This window comes from Enhydra lutris, unplaced genomic scaffold (genome assembly GCF_002288905.1).
Source record: "Enhydra lutris kenyoni isolate GAN:26980312 unplaced genomic scaffold, ASM228890v2 scaffoldscaffold23, whole genome shotgun sequence".
Classification (NCBI taxonomy): domain Eukaryota; kingdom Metazoa; phylum Chordata; class Mammalia; order Carnivora; family Mustelidae; genus Enhydra; species Enhydra lutris.
This window is the reverse complement of record NW_019154107.1, coordinates 25,889,106-25,896,493: the sequence shown is the minus strand read 5'-3', so window position 1 is coordinate 25,896,493 and position 7,388 is coordinate 25,889,106. Positions and strand designations below refer to the sequence as shown.

The 7,388-nt window shown below is 40.4% G+C and overlaps 1 pseudogene; it reads right to left on the bottom strand.

The window, feature by feature from the left end:
- Positions 1-460: 460 nt before the first annotated feature.
- Positions 461-1,074, bottom strand: LOC111150405 (annotated as a pseudogene).
- Between the last annotated feature and the right edge of the window lie 6,314 nt (positions 1,075-7,388).

Sequence of the window (7,388 nt, the reverse complement as noted above, 5' to 3'; positions counted from 1 at the left end):
GATTAGGCAGGGCTGGGGCAAGGACCATGCTAGGGGACTAGGGCCTGCATACCAGGGCAATACTGGTCTTCAGGGCAATGTTGGGTAGCTCAGACCTGAGCTCTATAGATGAGGGGTCCAGTTGGGTACCTCAAAGCAGAGACAACCACAAAAGGAAGGATAGTCTGGTTGACATTAGTGCAATAAGGATAATGTCAGTGGGGGGCAGACTTCGCTGAAGAAAAGTTGGGTGTTGTAAAGCTTTAAAGGACCCACATGAACAGAGACTGGGGAAGTAAAAAGGGCCTAGTAAGCCCTGAGGTGAGAAAGAAGGGAAAGAAAAGTAGGAGAGAGGAACAAGAAGGGTGATTCTGGAATGCAGGGAGGTCCATCTTTTCTCCAGGGACCCAGCATACCAGTACTGGTGCAGTGCTAGCTCCTCACTCCTCTTTCCTGGTTTAACAGGTCCCTGCTTGTTGCTCTACATGGCGATCATTCTGAACATAGGGCCTGGGAGGAGGCAGCTGGGCCTTATACAGACAGAGATCTTCTTCAGGCCAGAGGGTGACGAAATCTTTCATGTTTCATGCATCCCAGCACTTGGGCTCAAATATATGGTGCGTGTCAAGGATGCCGTAAGCAAGGAAATCTGCAAAGGTGATTTTGTCCCCTGAAAATTGTGGCCTCTTCCCTAGAAGCTGTGAAAAGAGCTTCATCTTTTTAGGGAGACCCTCCAAGTACTCACGTTTCCATTTCTCTAAGTCAAGTTTGATTGAAGGTGTCTGTAACCTAGTTCTTCAAAATGTCCACACAAATCTTCTCTTCTGTTTTCCCTCATAGGTTGTGTTTGTGAGCAATGCAGTGAAGGAAGACATGGCTCTGGGTGATCTCGTGAGTTTTATCAATTAAGTAGGGCAGTTTGAGAAAGTCCATGCTCAACTTGAATGTTTCAGTCAGCCACTGACTTCAGTCAGAGTTGGGGCATCCTCCATCACATGTTTCTTGTCCTCACAGTTTTGAGTCTGTGTGTTTCAGAAGCAGGTGGATTGAATAAGCCAGCCCATGGATGTCCCAGTAAGCCAAAGTCAGGGCCATAGTTCAGCTTTCTGTGGACTCGGGGAATAGCCTTAGTGGAACTGGGCTGGAGCTTCAACCTTATACTTTTTCTTTAGCCTAGAAATTATATCAAAATAAAAAGATTTAGGAAAGAAGGAATCCCCAAGAGTCAAAAATTAAAAGAAGACCTACTAAATATATAGACACTAGTGCTTTGGCTACCGCAAGGGCATTAGCTACATCAGTAAATAAAAGACTTGCATATTTTAACCACTTGGACAAACACCAAGATTTTGGCCACTTGTGAGGCCAGTGGATGGAATTAAGATCCCTGAATAAAACATAGGCTGCCAAACTGTGTACTCTGTTCAGAGGTATAGACAGGCTATAAATCCCCCAGCAAAGGTCAATGTCTGGATCTGGGATTTGGGTGAAAAAAAAAGTCTCCCTTGAGAATTTAAAATTACAGGCTACCCTCATAGGGTACAAATTTACACTACCTGTGCGGCAGACATTACTTATGCTTTCCAATACTTAGTTTTCCTTTCCTTCCCCATCCCTTCGCAGTTGTGTGGGGCCATGTGACTAGCTTTTGTCCATGGTCACTTCTGGGTCAAGGAAGTCAAAAGTCCCTTCCATCTTTGAGGTCTTTCATCTCCTGCTGTAGAGACCTAGAAGCCATAACAACAGCATAAAATGGAAAAGAGCCTGGATCCACCTAAATCACTGCTTAGGGAGAGCTGCTCTGAGGAGATGCCCAGCTTGAAGCAGATTTTGTATGAGCCAGAAACAAACATTTGTTGTCTTAAGCCACAGAAATTTCAGGACTGAATTAATTGCTTGCCTGCTCTCTCCCTACACACACACACACACACACACACACACACACACACACACATTTATGAAGGAAAATATAAGAAAAGGAAATCCTAGACATCTCATGAAGTAAAATCCAGCAGTAAACTGAAGACAAAACAAAAGAAACATTAAAACACCTAGGATTTATCCAAGAAATACAACCCAGTAGGTTTTATCATAGAAATGCAATGATAATTCATTATCACAAAATATACTAATGGGATACTAGATTTATAATAAGAAATATCTATTTGGTCTTCATCCTGGACTCTGGCACAGAGCTCCTAAAATGCTTGGAATTTCCTGTGACCAGAGCAATAAAGATATCGTTTATTATGTTAATGAGGTAACTTTTAGAAGGCACCTAATGGTGGAGCTGGTCACCAGTAGAACCAGCCATATGATTAGAGAATTGGAAGTTTCAATCTCTTCTTCTTGATTTCTGAGGTGGGGAGAGGGCCTAAAGATTGAGTTCAATCACTAATGGCCAATGAATTAATCAACCGTACCTATGTAAAAGGCCTCCATAAAAACTCCAAAAGACAGGATTTGGAAAACAGATTGGTGACCACATGGAGATGTGGGGAGAGTGGTGGGCCCAGAGAGGGCATGGAAGCTCTGCATCATTTCCCCATACCTTGCCCTATGCATCTCCTCTGCCTGCCTGTTCCTGAGTTATGTTCTTTTATAATAAAACAGTAATCTAGTGAATAAATGGGTTTCCAGAGTTCTGTGAACCACTGAAGCAAGTTTGTCAAACCCAAGGAGGGAGTTGTGGGAACTTCTGACTCATAACCAGTTGGTCAGAAGTGCAGGTGATAATCTGCACTTGTGACTGGTACCAGAAGTGTGGGTGTGGTGGGGGGAGGGGCAGTCTTGAGGAACTAAACATTTAATCTGTGGGATCTGGTACTATCTCCAGGTAGATAGTGTCATAGCTGCACTGTAGGACACCCAGCTGGTGTCTGGAGAATTGCTTGGGGCTGTGGAGAAACCCATACACACACATATTGGAAATCTGATGATCAGATCCCATTTAGTGATATACCACACTAATAAATAAGATACTCCATCTTATCCTGACTAATACACTGACTGATCCAAGAAGCTCCTGAGAAATCAGTATAAAATTGGAAAAATGACCTGAAATTGATTGTACTTCAAGAGGCCTAGAAGAGAAAATGCAAGACCCCACTGAAGGGACCCATCTTCCAATTGGGCCACATAGGATTTCCACACATAAATATTCCCTCCCCTTCCACTAAGCAAGATCTTACAATAAAAAAATATGTATATACAATCAATACATAAAACCAGCCACCATGAATGAAAATTAACATTAGAAAACATGAAGACTATTATTCTCTTGAACTTCATATAATGGAATTATGTTAAACTAAGAATATTAAATTGGCTTAAGAGATAAAATAAGAAATTGAAAATCATGAGGAGGAAAACACTATTATCAAGAAACCAAAGATTTCAAAATCAGCAGAATAAATTTTTCAGAAATAATAAAATACAGTTTTTGAAATTACCAATTAAATGGACATGTTAAAAAACGCACTATACTATATAATTGGACTTGAAGGGTGGTATAGAAAAATTACCCAAAATGGAGTACAAATGAAAAGAAAAGAAAATACACAAAAGCACAATTAAGAGACCTAGAAACTAGAACAAACACATTTACTACATGTCTAATAGAAGTTCCAGAAGAGAATTGCAAAGCATGGAAGAGAAATGATATTTGAAAAAATAATGACATTGAGAATCATACTGAATCTCAAACTGGATAAATAAAAATAAATCAAAAAACACATCCAGACACATCATAGTGAAACTGCTGTGTATCAAAAGCTAAAAGAATATTTTAACATCATATGTAGGAGGAAACTGGCAGATTAGAGACAGACTGACATCATACCCCTAATCCAAAAGATAAGGGCAGGTAATGGGAACTTGAGAGAAAATCACTCTATCCAGCTAAACTACCATAAAGATCAAAGTCAAAATAAAGAGGCATCTGGGTGGTTCAGATGGTTAAGTGCCTGCCTTCGGCTCAGGTCATGATCCCGGGGGTCCTGAGATTGAGCCCCACATCCAGCTCCCTGCTCAGCAGGGAGTCTGCTTCTCCCTCTCCCTCTGTTCCTCCCCTGCTTATGGTCAGTCTCTCTCTCTCTCTTTCTCTCTCTCTCTCTCAAATAAATAAATAAAACCTTAAAAAAAACAAAGCCAAAATAAAGAGATTTGTGGACAACACTGAACTTACTACCAACTTACTTAACCATAAGGGAAGAAATTTATACCTCACAGACACTAAAATCCTGGATGCCTTTTTCTACTTCTCAACATGAAGCTCAACAAGTCCAATACCTACTACATTGTATGTCTGTTTCATTTTCTTATTTTCAGAGATGACAGTCTTTCTCGGTTTTCTATTTTTACATTTTTATTTCTCTCTGTGTTTGGACCAGAGGAGTATATCAAATGTGTTTGGACCAGAGGAGTATATCAAATATGAAGTCACTATGTCATCTTGTCCAGAAATCTCCCTATGTCTTTCTTTATACCCTCATTTCAATTTCCACATAATCACCAGAATAATCTAGCTCTGTGATTCTCAAACTGCCTATGGTGAAGGATCAGTGTGATTTTTTTTCCTAATAGATGGCATACCAATATTTTATGAAAGTCAACTGATCACTCATTTGGATGTAGCAGCACTGTCCAATTGCTATAAATTACTTAATCTGAATTTATGAATTTACTGGAGACTGATAACAGGTAGACTTGGACCAGGAAAGACATGTGGATCACAATTTGAATAGTATCAATCTAGTTAAGATTCAATTCTGGAAATTTCACTTAAATTTATGTAATGATCTAAATTACCTACAAGACAACTTCCAAATTCCAAGTAATATGGCATACAAGTTCCTTTTTTTCATTGTGTTATGTTAGTCACCATACAGTACATCATTAGTTGTTGATGTAGTGTTCCATGATTCATTGTTTGTGTATAATACCCAGTGCTGCAAGCAGTCCATGCCCTCCTTAATACCCACCACAATGCTCACCCATCTCCCCATCCCCTCCCTTCTAAAACCCTCAGTTTGTTTCCCAGAGTCCTTTGTGATCTGTCTCTCCGATTTCATCTCCTACATTTGTCTGCCTCAAATTTTACACCCAGAAACAATTCAGGGCTTGCAGTTTCTTAATCACTAAGAATCACTGAAAAAGATGAAGAAACAAACTATAAGTTGAGATTCCTAGAGCAAATCCCAAAGCCAGACTGCAGAAAGGAAACTCACAAGGTAAGCTACATTTTCCTCTACATCAGGAAGTTTCTAACTCCAGAACCATATAGCTACTGCAATAATAATAATAAAAAAAGGTGCTACAGTCAAAACAATCATCATTACCAGTGCCACTGCAGAACCACACCATACCTGCTATTATCTACATCAGGAAAATTGACATCCCACACACTGCCTCTCAACACCCAGGAAGCTGGTTACTTGACATTGGGACCTCTGTTAATGCTGCCTTAGAAAAATTCTGTTTTCCATATCTTACATGAGTGCACCTGATTTGCTTAACCCTGTATAACATGTAGAACCAGTTGCAAGTGAGTCTATGGAATGTACATTTTAATTTTCCAACCCCCATAGCAGAAAAGGGGACATTAGATCAGTGTTTTTCATAATCCATTAATGGTTTATAAAATTAACTTAGGAAATCAGGATTCATATTTTTTTAATGAAATGGAATGGGATGCAATAGACTAGAAAATATTGAAGTGCACATTCAAGGTAACTAAAGTTTCACGAAAATTTTGTTTTAGTTACATAAATAAAGAGAATGTAATACAGAAATGTACTGGGATACTACTTAAATGCATTTATTACAATAGGTTCTAATCCAAAAAGTTTTATTTTTTGTTTTATTTTATTTTCGAGAGAGAGAGAGAGAGAAAGGAATGGGGGGAGGGAGGTAAAGGGAGAGAGAATCCTCAAGCCGACTCTCCACTGAGTGAAGAGCCTGATGCAAACCTCAATCTCATGACCCTGAGATCATGACCTGAGCAAAAATCAAGAGTTGGATGCTCAACCAACTGAGTTACCCAGGCATCCCCAAAAAGTTTTAAATGCATTATACTAGTGCAATAATTCTCAAACTTTAGCCTGCAACAGAATTCCCTGGAGATGGGGGTATTAAAGCAGAGATGCTGGGCCCCATACCAAGTTTCTGATTCATGCCTCGTGTGAGGCCTGGGAATTTACATTTCTAACAAGTTCCCAGGTGATGTTGATGGTGTTGATCCAAAAAACACTCTGAGAACAACTGGTCTACAACAGTGGCTCTTAACATTGGCTGCACGTTAGAATCATCTGTGGAGCTTTTGAAAGTCCTGATGCCAAGCTGCACACCAGATCAATTACATGAGGCTCTCTGGGGTGAGACTGGACCATCAGTTTTTAAAGCCCCATCCACATGAAGCCAGGAATGAGAATCAACATTCTAGAAGAATGATGGTTTAGGTGTTGAGCATTTATCTATAATTTTTTTTTACCATATTTATCTAAATCTATCATCCTTTAAGTTATCACCTTCAGGAACTATTTTAGAACCTCTTGATCTCCAGATCATGCCCCATCCCCTGGCAAGTAGCTTCATTCACTGAAACAAATGTTGGATTTGAAATCAAGCAGAGTCAATTATCATATGGTTTCACTTCCTTGTGGAGCATAAGGAATAACACAGAGAACATTGGGAGATGGAGAGGAGAAGTGAGTTGGGGGAAATCTCCCCCTTGGGGAGGGGGAGACAAACCATGAGAGACTGTGGACTCTGAGAAACAAACTGAGGGTTTTGGAGGGGAGGGGGGAAGGGGGTTGGGTGAGCCTGGTTGTGTGTATTAAAGAGGGCACGTATTGCATGGAGAACTGGGTGTGGTGCATAAACAATGAATTTTGGAACACTGAAAAAAAATTAAATTTTAAAAAAAGGAAGAAATCACAAAACTACCCTTTGAGTGCTGACTCTCTTTCTTACCAGGTATGTGACCTTGGGCAGGTCATGAGGCTCTGGCAGCACCTGGATGGCTCAGTCTGTTAAGCGCCTGCCTTTGGTTCAGGTCATGATCCCCAGGTACTGGCATCGAGCCCCGCATCAGGCTCCTTGCTCAGTGGGAAGCCTGCTTCTTCCTCTGCCTGCTTCTCCCCCTGCTTGTGTGCACTCTCTCTCTCTTTCTCTCTGTCAAATAAATAAATACAATTTTAAAAAAGATGAGGCTCTGTTTCTTCCCCCACATAATAGAGAAGAAAGCAAAACGCCTTATCAACCTCACAGGACGGATATGATAATACAGTACAGGCAAAAAAAACAACTTAATAAATGATGAGGTTGGTGTGCCCGAAGTTCAGGGTGCATGCAGGGTGGAGTGTCCAGACATGAAGGAAGATATTTTGATTGGTGTTAGATGTTTAAGG